Source organism: Dromaius novaehollandiae, chromosome 2 (genome assembly GCF_036370855.1).
Source record: "Dromaius novaehollandiae isolate bDroNov1 chromosome 2, bDroNov1.hap1, whole genome shotgun sequence".
NCBI classification, from domain to species: domain Eukaryota; kingdom Metazoa; phylum Chordata; class Aves; order Casuariiformes; family Dromaiidae; genus Dromaius; species Dromaius novaehollandiae.
In genome coordinates, this window is record NC_088099.1 from 58,189,818 (window position 1) to 58,202,023 (window position 12,206).

The window sequence follows — 12,206 nt, forward strand, 5'->3', positions numbered from 1 at the left end:
CATAGTCCCAAACATGACATCTCAATCACACCTTCATTTCATTTTTTAAGAAAAAAATGTTTTCCTAGCCTAGTAGGTTTAGCAGTTGGAGTCTGAACCAGTTATCTATACAGGTTTACGCTATGGAGCCTAGAACCGTTAGATTATTATCATGTTTTATGAAAATCATACACAGCTTACTCTTGTAGCTGTATATTACAAGGGAAATGTATATAGAGAGACTGGTTCTCCTTAGATTGCTATCTCTGAATTGATGCTGTATGAGGCACAACTGCTTAAAAGGTTATAACTGATGTAATTTTGCCATTACAGGTAATTTATGGCTCCTGTGTGTCTGACTTGTCAAATCTTCTCAGAGAGATCAAACAGGGTCTGTTTGTCATATGCATTTATCTAACACTTGTTCCTCAGCAAGCTCCAAAATGTAATAGTTATTCTTTTCTTAAGTGTCAGTTTTTCCCATGCATCTTGCCTCTTGGTCCTTGTAAATGTCCTCCTTCTAATGCAAAACTCAGAAGTGCTTCAGCAGCAATATGAGCAACTACTACCTCTCTACTGGCATTTTAAAAAGAGAGAATGTTTTTCCTAAGCAGGACTCTAGTCATTCAGAGCAGTCTGACTACAATCGAAGTTCGGCACACAGATGTTCTGTTGCTTCAGCTATGCCTCAGACTTCGCTGCGTTGTTTATTTTCCCTTCAACTCCACACAGCTCTGAACTGCTCTCTGCTGCTGGGAAAAATCTTTCAGAAAAAGTCCTAGAGAACAAAATATGCTTTCATGCGGTCTGGAGTGGGGGGAAAATCAACCACATCTGTGTACTACGGAAAAGGACACTTTCAGCCCCTGCCTGTACATCAGCCTCTGCTCTACTACAAGCTCTGATGAGTTAAGCCCAGCTTTAACATCCAGCGGAGTCTCCCTTTTGTTTCCCCATCTCACCCTGCTGGAAGACATACTCTGCTTTACACTCGCTAGGCTAAACCCTCATCACTCACAAGACAGTGAAAGTTGTGAGGGTTTATTGTTTACTCCGCTCAGTTTTCACGGGGAGCAGAGCAGGCGTAAAGGTGGGCAGAAGGGGGTAATGCAAACCCCCCAGACTGCTGACAGGAGCATGCAGCTCTCCTCTGCCTGCACCCAATTTTCTGCTGTGCAGACTCTGCAAGGCTAAAACAGAGGCAAGATCTTAGTCAGGTACACAGAGGGAGGGATGAAACTTGTAAGACCCACCCTATTTTCAAGAGGTCTGAAGATTTTTGGAAGTGTCAGTCTTTATGAACATCCCCAGCAGAGCTGATGAGCAGATGGGAGAGGCGATGTGAAGAACTCACTCCATCCTATTTCCCCAAGCACGAATCACCTGGAGAGACCTCACATGCTGCACAGGGACAAGGACAGCATCAACTGAGAGTGCAGGTACTACCATATTTATCAGCACGGGGGCTGCTAATGGACTCCTTCGTTGGGGAGGGGGTAGGACACTCAGTGGTTGCGCAGCAGGGTCTCCGTTCCTCGCAAGAGCCCACACGATCATAGCAGACTGCTTGCCACGCAGGGCAAGGGATCAGGACAGGGACCCTTCTTCATTATTCCCAACATTGCTGTTATTTTACAAAAAAGGAGATCAAGACACAGAAATGAAAGGACAGGCCTCTGTGTCACACACAGGAACATCCAGGTTTATGGAGAGAAAGGGGGCACCAGATGGTTCAGCTGTAATCTGGATTCAGCATCATGTGGCCTCGCTACCCGGGTGCACGGGGCGGTGGTGGGGAAATATGAGCCACATCGGGGCCTAGGAGAAGGAGGTGCCTGACTCCTTGCTTCACTCGCAGCACAGCGGTACAGCCTGCCTGTGGGGGACGGTGCCTGCTCCACTCCACGCGCTGTGCTGGCCTGCTGTACAGCCATGCTTATATGCAGTGCACCACATGTCAATAATGGAAAAGGCAAGGAGCCCAGCAGCATTCAGACATACGTGCATTTCACATTTATGGACACCTGACCCATTCTGTTGCCTAAAAGCTGCATTTCTCAATAGCTATGAAGTCTGATAGTATGCCTGGAAACACTCACTGCCAAAGCCAGATCTTTACAAAAGAGTTTTGCCAGTTTAACTCCATATTAGGTTTTACCTTCCCATCGGGTATGATATGGCAAGGCATGTTTAAGCAGGCAGTACGATAGGAACCCTAGAGATAAATAAAGAAATAGAATTAAAACAGTTATACTTTGCTGAAAGTTAAGTCCTTAAATTGACTGGATCACATATCTTCCCTGATATGTCACTTTTAGCAAAGCTGACAGTATAGTGGTTTCATGCAGTAAATAGGAAATATTCTGAGAAAGTACAAACCACCATTCAAGCTGTATATGAGGAACAGAATTTCAACTGCAAACACAACCAGAATCTGGGGTTCTTAAGATCCAAGGATTTGGCCCAACAAAGTAGTATATATGTGGGAAATGTCTGATTCAGAAACATCCAGTGCCCCCAGAAACTGTTCCCCATATCAGGGAAACTTCTGATGTCACCCACTGCTTGAAATGGCTTTAATGGAAAGTAGAATTAAAGACTGACAATCAAACATAGTGATAAACTGTGAATTGCATCTGCATGCTATGTTTTACACGTGACTACAGGAACCACAGGATGATGTTATTTGCAAAACATCACTAACAGCTTCCCAACTAATGTCATTGGTAACTGGTGGAAATATTACACAATTCTGTGGACTTTTTGCCTCCACATTTATCCAAGTCTTTCCAGACTATTTGAAAAAAATTCAAATACACATATTCAAAATTCATGAAAAGCCTAAAATAATTTGCTTCTTCACAGATTAATTTTAACACTGACTTATTTTACCACACAGATAAAATCTATCTCTAATATTATTCAAGCTGCCTCAGGATCTGCCACTTTTTTCTATTTTTTTTCCTTTTTTTTCCTCCCAGTGTCTTAGATGAGGATCTACTTTTATCTCTGCCGAAGGCTCTATGCTATAGTGGTCCAGAATGGTACATCAAATTCTCTTTCTGCGTACTGGAACAATGTCTTTGACAATACATATTTGCATTCTGGCACGTTCTTCTAGATTATATTAGTACCTTTCAGACTGTGGAAGATGTTAGGGAACTTGAACAGACACTGAAGGAGAAAAATATTTGTGAGATTTGTGTTTCTCTGTGAGAATTGTTTCTGTTCTGCAAGCAGAAGAAGACAGAATGCAGAAGTATCTAGAAGTCTCCTACAAACTAGAAAGGAGCTATAAGGGTGAAGATTTTATGAAACAGGAAGAATATCATCCTCCCTCCAGTCAGGTTGGGCTATTCAACTAAATAAAGGCAAAGATAATAGAAAAGAACTGGCACAAAAAATCATGTTTTTGAGACAGGTTAGTCAAGACATCAAAACATGAAAAGAGTATAAAGTAATTTCACTGCCTACATCTGAATGATGCTGGCCTCTTTAGCAAAACAGAAAAAAAAAAAAAGCAAGAAACAGATTTGCTCATTTATAAGCATCACTACAATCTTATTGATACTATCAACACTTGCTGGAAGCAATCTTCTAATGGGAAAGCTAAAATCTGTGGTTTATAAAAACCTACTAAGGAAGGAAGTAGTGCTCTCATTCAAAGAGAATCGATTAAAGAAAATCCACGCAGTAAGCCAGATAGACTTGACCCTTGTGATAGTTGAGCCCAACAGTAAAGGATAATGGATTTTATGTGTATGATAGAACTACCAAGTGCATATGGTACAGTTGACAACGCCGACTTTAATTGACATCATCGGATTTCAGAAAAATCATTTTACTGATCAGTTACCACTGCAGAGAACTAAAGACTGCAGGCTACCTGCAATCTTATGGCTAGGTGCTGTGCTGGTTTGTTTTCAGGATATCACAGCCAGAAAGCCTGTGAATCTTCTCTTAAGTGTTTTGCAGACCTCAACCATGCAAAATATCAATAGAGATCCTTAGTAACATGATCCACGTGATATCTTTTTGATAGCAACAACTTCACAAGCCAAAAAATGCCTCCCTTGTTACAGATAATTGTATTTGTTTACCACTGATTTATCTACAACTTTTCCACAGACAGGTAGGCCCAAACGATTTTTTCCTCTTCTATCCCTCCTGCGATTTTCATAAATGCTTTGTACACTATTACTGCCATAAAGCTTTGTGAAGGTGAACATTAGTTTAGGTCACAGGTATAGAGGAATTTCAGCTGCCTGATACATTACTAATGGCAAGGGTTAACTTATTCTAAAAAAAATTTGAAAATTAAATTTACTGGAATAATACATTTATCTTCCAAAAAAATTACTTTTTTTTTTTCAAACACTTCTACTCCATGAGTGTTAAAAACCATACTCTAAAGGCACTTTTGTTTATATCAGGGGCTTTAATCTGTGCTTCATGGACTCATTCTAAGAGGTCAGACATAGCTGACTAAAAGAAGTTACTTTATACGTGCTGCTCCGTAATCTATGTAGGCAAAAGTTCATAATAGGAAATGTGTGAATCTGAAAATCAAAAAAAAAAAAAGAAAGACCAAAACCAACAGATTTATACCATCAACTGGAAGTGTTAGCACAACTTACAAATCCATGTGATCACATTAGCATCTGCCATATTAACAAGAGTTTACTGGTAGAACAGACAGAGTAGTCTCCTCCAAGTCATTCCAGAGTCTCATTCTCACATGTTAATACAAAGCAAGAATAGGATGACAGATAATGGTCAAGAAAAAGAGAGAAAAAGACAATGAGAGGCAGTGTCTTGGGGAAGACCATTGTCCTCTTTGACCAGTGCTCAGCCCCTATCAGAACTGGCTAAGAAGGTGATGAGCAAAAACAGCAGTAGTAACCACAGCACAGGTGTTTCAAGGAAGAAGTATTCCCATTTCATTCATTAGGTAAATGATGAGTTGTCAGTTTTGTTATCTTACTAAATTGTGCTTATTTTGCTGCCTTCATCTCTTGCCTCACTTCCTCAACCCCAGGCTTCTGCAAGCACACCCAAAGTGTCTCAACATCACTGGGCAAATTCTGCTCCCCGACCCAGGCAGGTGGATGCCAGTGTGTTCAAGAGAACTGTGCTAATGTTGAATTGAAACACAGTTATACCCACTATTGCAAAATCTCAGTTTGAGAACACTTCCTGTTTTAACTTCAGAGTTGTGTACGTTGCGCACAAAACCTGTTGCCTCCTTGTGTTTACCAAGGCTAGAAGAAGTGTTATTTACACTAAACAGACAAGCCTCGAACATCTTACATCCCATTTCGATGTGAAGTTCCTGCTAAATGCTGCAGTTCACACTTGGGGTTGGACACTTTCTCCCCACAACTAGCTACTAAACAGTGACCTTCTCCCACTGCAACTCAAAAAAAAAAAAAAAAAAAAAAAAAAGAAGAAGAAGAAAAAAAGCAGCCCGTGCCAGGGTCACAAGAGACTTCAGCCAGAAACAAACCTGAATTCCACAAAGCTCTTCCCTGAAATCTATTGGATATTGGGCCCAAAGGCTCACAAAATGAGTATCGGCTACTCAGTCCAGAATTGTTACACCATGTAAACACATCTTGTATTAACAATATCCAAGGGAGATTCCAAATCAATCTAAGGGCTTCTATTTCTTAAATGGGAGAGGAGGAAGAGAACATAAAACCTGACATAATTGTTAACCTACACATAAGTATCCTTGGGAAAGCTGTTTCCCCTACCAACAGGATTTCAAAATAAAATCCTAGTGTTTCCATGTGTTTGTTTTTTGGATGCTGGAAGGGGAAGCTTAATACAAATCTGAGTGATGTTTGCCCCTTTTGCCTCACAGTGAATGAAAAATGTGACTCTGTCATCTCCAATGTCTGGCTAATCACAGGCATCCAAGCATCAGAAAGTAAACTACAGTAAATCATGAGATTAGCTTAAAAAGCCCACAAGATTTCCCAAATCACAAAGTACAATAAAGGTAAGTGGGATTGTCTGGATATTTCTCTTTAAACTCTTGTTCTTTTAATCTTTAGGGTTCTTCACGCTCCAGGTTGTTCTCCACAAGGCTGTATACTAGCCACTTCTTTAGATGAGTAGATCTGGATATCTGAAAGGCAGGCTTCTTATGGGTGCAAAAGCTGCATATCAATCATTTAAGCTGTATGCTAATATTTATATTTTCAGGGTAGTACATTTTTCCATTACAGGGACCCTTGATCCTGCAAAGATTTATTACACCCCCTACTTCACTGTAAGTGCTCTAAATGGTTCAACTGCATTTCTCATAGGGGGATTTCCCACAGAGCGTAAACCCAGTCACAGCAGGGGTAATGCCAGGGAGTAGTGAGAGCAGCGTTGCACCACGAACCATGCTGGTGCCCTCACTGACATGGTGCAGTCTCACAAAGTCTGAACACAGCAGGTAGAGCAGGGTGGAGACAGCAACAGGTCCCACTGACAGCCCCAGACAAGGCAAAATAATCAGTCAGGTCCGAGGTCCATTCAGGAAACAAAGCCAGAGGCAGGATCGGAGACAGGACCACAAAATAGGTCCATCCAGGAAGCAAGGTCAGAGACAGGCATAGCTCAGGACTGGATGCTCAGGCTTGAGCTGAAATGGGGCTCCTAGGCCTGTGGGCAAAGGGTATGCAGGGAGTAGAGGGGTCTAAGGTGAGGCTGCTCAGGGCCATGAAGACCTATTAGTGCCCTCTGGGCCCTGACAGCTAGAGCCTGTGCGAGGAAAATCCTTGTGCAGAGCCCTGGTCCCATGGAAATCAAAGACTATTGCCATTGACTTCCCTGAAGACCCACTGGATGTCTTTCTCTTTCAGGACATGCACCTCAAATGCCCTTGAGCCCCATATCAAATAAATAAATAAATAAAGGTGATAAAGTTAGCCAAAGCAATGCAACACTCAAAGCACCATAGATAGTCACAGCTGCTAAGGACATTAGCACTTTATCAAGCACTAGCAAAATAAGAATTGCTATTGTGTTTTTGGCCAGTACTGTAAAGTTTTGAAGCTTTTTTTTTTATATATATACATATAAGTGCAGCTGCCAATAGTGCCATGGGAGCACTAACACATCATCATTTCATTTCAAGGCTAATATTGAAATACAGTAAAAAAATGCATTTATGCAATGCTGTAAAGGCCAAAGGAAAGCTTCCCTTTGCTTTTGGTAAGTTTTGGATCAAGTAGTGCATGCATTATTTTTATGTGCGAGAGTGATGTTGCCCTCTGGTGGGTAACTCACCTCCAGAGCAAAGTACATGCTTGTGAGAATCTCAGCAGAGATTCAAAGAGAAGCAGCTGCATTTTCAGATATCAGAATCTTTGCTAACACCACGTGATTTAGCTTTGCCACACCTGGAGGAAGTAGGAGTGCATTGTTATCCGCATTTTACAGGTGAAGAGACAAGAGGTACAGGAAGAATGCAGTCTTAATACTCCTCTCTTTGTAGCATATAGCCCACCGACTTCTAGGGCAGCGTCAGCCCCTGTCCAACTTTTCCAAGGTCATGTAGAAAACCTGTAGTAAAATAAAAAAAGAGCATCCATATTTCAGGACTCTCAAATCTTAATCAAAGGATCAAAAGAAAAAAAAAACCACCAAATACTTACATTTAGTCCTGGAAGCCTCTACATACATCTCATATTCTCCAGGCGGTGTCCAAATTAATTCTCACCTATTTCACTTATTTGTTTTTCCTCCTTTCATGGAATCTGATTTAATTTTTCTTAAGTAATAGATAGATTACTAGTGTCTGTATTATCAGCACTCTATTAAGAGCAGGAATCCAGCCCGATGCCATTGGGACGTTGTAACATTCCTATCTCATCAGCAATCAGGCTAAGGTCTAGGGAGTGAAATTTATCAAATTCCATTGTACAGTGCATCTGGAAGGATGATAAACATGATTAAAATTCATTTCACCAATAGAGTTGCTCATATGTATTTGATGTCCTTTTTCCTTGGAATGGCGAGACAAATTGCACAGTTCTGTAAAATGAAATTCAGTCTTGGATTTTATACAACGTGCCCTGATAATACGAATCAATATTTTGACAAAACACATTTTTTCCTGAAGATGAAGTATAATGTGTAATGAAATACACTGAAGTACTTTATAATTTATCCTGAGAGCAGAATGCATTTGCCCAAATGTCATACATCATACCATAGAAGACTAGATGGACTATATAATCTATATTCCTTTAAAAAGCAAACTGCACTGAGCACAATTAAACACTTAACATTCAGAAAACATTTCAGATTAAGGATCCGTGTGTAAGCTCTTACAGACCTGCACTGCTGTATGCAATTTAACTGCAAGGTCATACAGTTTTTTCTCAAATGCGTATTTTTTCTAATTACTTTCATTTTCAAGATAGAGTACATTATTTTCTGTGAGTCAGCTTCCTTTTACTATGGACCTCACAATACATGTTCCTATGTGTAATACTGGGGGAAAAGAAAAAGTGTGTGTGTGTGTGTGGGGGGGGGTGGTTCTCTGGACCTTTCTTACCCTGTGTGAATCCTGCCCAATATCTATACTGAAAAAAAGTGGTTTCCTCTAGAATTTCCACAGCCTTGAACTATTTGGCTATTCACCCCCTGAGTGCTTGCTCCCCTGGAGCCCCTGACAGAAGTCTCTTAGACAGCAGTAGTGCAGAATGAAATTTAAAGGAGGAAAATTAACATGTGCAGGCCAGTTCCAAAATCTAATGTGGCCCGAATCCACCAAGAACATTTAGGAGCCCAATTTTCATTCATTACACAGGGAGATTGACACCTGCATGCCTTAATGAGTCTTGGCATCAGGTACTACCTGCAAGCTGAGGTAAACATATATGATTAGGAATTCAGCCATGCACTGAAATACAGACCAGATGAGATGAGGTTTAATGGGAAGATTCAGCAACTCACCCGACAAGACTCACCGATACACAGAATAGAGCAAGGCATGTATTTTGCCTATTAAAGTTTGTTCCACATAATAACATGTCTTATTGCAGTTTCACTTACTGCTCTCTCTCGGCCAAAACAGCCTGGCCTGAAGTCTTTCCAACTAGTTTATCAGAATTCAGGTGCCCAGACCACAACCATTACACATGTGAACAGTATTTACCAAGGCCAAGACATGAGCACGTTCAGGTGGTATACAAAGGCCTGTTACTAAAACATTTCCCACTTGAAATGTAATTCTTCTCCAGTTAGGAAGTAGTCACTGAAAAGCAGATTCCTACAGATGACACACTGAGTTTATGTTCACAGAAGGTTAATATCTTTTCCATCCACAGTGGAACTGTTCATAATTTATAGGCAAAAATTCAGCCCCAGCGTAAGCAACTGCAATTCTTACTGATCTCAATAGGAGATGCACTCATTTATAGCAGGGCTGTTTTTTGGCTACATGTCTAGTTAGTACTAGAATGAATAATATTACAAGACAGGGCATAGGTTCAGTACATGCTGAAAGCTTTTGCATGTGAATATTAAAAAAGGCTGTTTCCACAATAGCAAACAATTTTGGGTTGGAGAACACAACATGTACCAATCTGAGTTGCATAATGCTTTGCATATCTCGGGGTTCGGTACTTTGAATAGTTCTCTACTGAATAGCTTCTTAATCTCTCCAGTACAGTTACTGTACAGATCCTCTATCTAACAGAACGATGCAGCGCTTCACTCAAAAGATGCGCTTTGCATTCACTCTCAAAAGCACAGGCCATACTGTGGGAGAGACTGAGGCACATCTTTGCTTGAAGAGCCCTGTGGCTTATGCTATTTTGGTATAAGAGTTTAAAGAAAAAAGAAATTTTTTTTTTGCACATTTGGTTTTCATTTATTTGAAACAGTTTTGTAGCCTAATAAAAAGACCTACAGTTTCATAAAAGGAAGTTAACTCGTTGTCTTTGGGCAGTAGGAGACTTTTTCATTTATTACTAGGTTATTTTAAGGGCATTACTGCAGTCTTCCCGTGAGCTCTGTTACAGAACTGATTTGATTTAGAATCTTTTTTAATTACACTGTGTTTTATTAGAATACCAAATGCCAATGCGGAAACACTGGATCTGTAGCCTTTCTTACTATGTTGCTCTGGCCTGGAAGGGAGCTAACTACTTGTAAGGCATTACACCATCCGTTGTCCATCCACCTCATGACTGGCAGCAAGCATACCCAATGGAAACACAGGCTCAGGGTGCCGGTGTTCCCACTCAAGCTCTCCTTTCATAGCAAGAAGGTATCTAATTTACCAGCCGAGTTTCACCTTCCACCAGGAATAAATGTGACAGTCTGATCTCACCTTCCAGCCCTCAGACCCAAGGGGAAGGCAATTTTTCTGTCTAACCTTGTGTTTCGGCAGGGAACAGGAAGGGAAGTAACTTGTCCACTGCTACCTTCCCCCGATAACATACAGACCTCAGGATGGCCATAATTTACCCAATTAGCCACAACGCCTGCCACCTCAAAATATATTAGGAACACTTTTCCAAATAAAATGATCACAGCACACAGCTCAGAGGTAAAAAAACAAGACTGTTTCTACAGCACAAGGAAACATGCATATGCTGTGCTCTAAATACGCTTATATTAGTAATTTCTTCAATACAGCATGAACATGCCACTACATAAACATAAAATATTGGCAGCTAATGTTCACTGTATCGGTGTAATAGAGGATGACAAATATATTGAAAGCCTAATTTCCAAGGGCGCAGTTTAAAATTCTTTAGCCTATCCGTACATTTTTTTAATTAGATTTTTTCCATATAATGTATACTGTATCAATAAATCTCACTTTATAGTTATGACTGGAATGGCTATTCAATATTGAGCTGTATTAACTCAAATGTATATCAACAGAGAAATCAAAGATGAGGCCACAGCCCAGATAACTAGGCTAACAACCCTGGGGAGGTATACGAAAAACTAAAGGCTTGCCCAGGACCCCTATAACAGGGGCTTAGCCACTGAATCTACAGTCATGGATTGTTTTGCTCCTGCCTAATACAATATACTCTCTAGTGTTGCATCCTCAAATCCCATCCTATAAGGCAGTGTAACAGTGTCACTTCTTTCAGCAACATACAGGAGAAGGCTAAAGAGACTGATTTACCTCCTGGGCAAAATTCATGCCTTTGAGTCACGTTGGAGTTGAGTCTTGAGGAGCACTGTGGTCATAGAAATCCTGGAACTGCTCCCAGATACACCTAGATGCCTAAAAATAGGCCCAAAAGAGATTTTGACATCCAAATTTTTCCTAGAATATTGGAGTCAGTGGGGAGGGTCAGAAAGGACAGAAGAGATATTTTCGATGAGAAATTCAAGGCCTGTTTGCCTTAGTTTTGGTTGAGGACTTTTTTTTTTTTTTTAATTAGAAGATATTTAAGCTAAATAAAGATGCAGATGGCAAATGAAATTGATGCCTCAAATCCGAGAGCCCCACAATAAGGCAAATTACACTTGATATTTCTGGGAGGGAAAAAAAAAAGCAAGAAAGTTAAAACACAAGTGACAGAGAACTGTTAGTTTATTAGTTATCAGAGACAATGGTCGGGATGGACCCAAAACCTATGCTTAAGTTGCCTAGTACATTGAAGGTGATAGGACAAGCAGTAACATCCAGAGTTACACAAATGAATACATCAGCTGATGGCCAAAATCTCAGCAACTGGAAAACCAGGCAACTAAGACAATCAGTGCTCTTACACATGTTGGCAGCACCAGTAGATTAAGTAAGCAGAGCATACATTACAAATAGCACACACAATATCTGAAAAGGTCTTTTGGCTGTGGTCTGCTACAAATTGGTTCCTCCCGTTTGGAGCTAAAAACTCATGGCACAGGCCTGAGGGAGACTTCTGTTCAAACATCATCTGTTATACCAAAGGGCCTGCTCCTTTTCCCATCAAAGACAACAGGGAATGCATTGCCTTCAGACAAGCAGGAACATGGTTGATGTTTGCAGGCTTCCTTAAAATGAAGGAAAGCTCTGCTCTGAGTCAAAATCAGGACTTGGTGTCTGATGTACTGATCACTGGACAAAAAGATGTTTTGACTTGCTGGATAATGGAAGCCATTTTTATAGGGACCAAGTTCCATATCTGATATGTCCAGCCACAGTTTAAAAAAAAAAAAAAAAAAAATCTCACAGATGCATGTCAGCTATTGAATGATATTGTTTAAAGCTA

At 40.6% G+C, this 12,206-nt stretch overlaps 1 long non-coding RNA gene across 1 annotated transcript in view; it reads right to left on the reverse strand.

Moving 5' to 3' along the window:
- The window catches only part of LOC112996087 (uncharacterized), a 70,789-nt gene that overhangs the window by 35,689 nt on the left and 22,894 nt on the right, over positions 1-12,206 (reverse strand). The window contains exon 5 of the long non-coding RNA XR_003262343.2: positions 7,377-7,539. This is a non-coding gene — a long non-coding RNA (uncharacterized LOC112996087). The remainder of the gene's footprint in view (positions 1-7,376; positions 7,540-12,206) is intronic.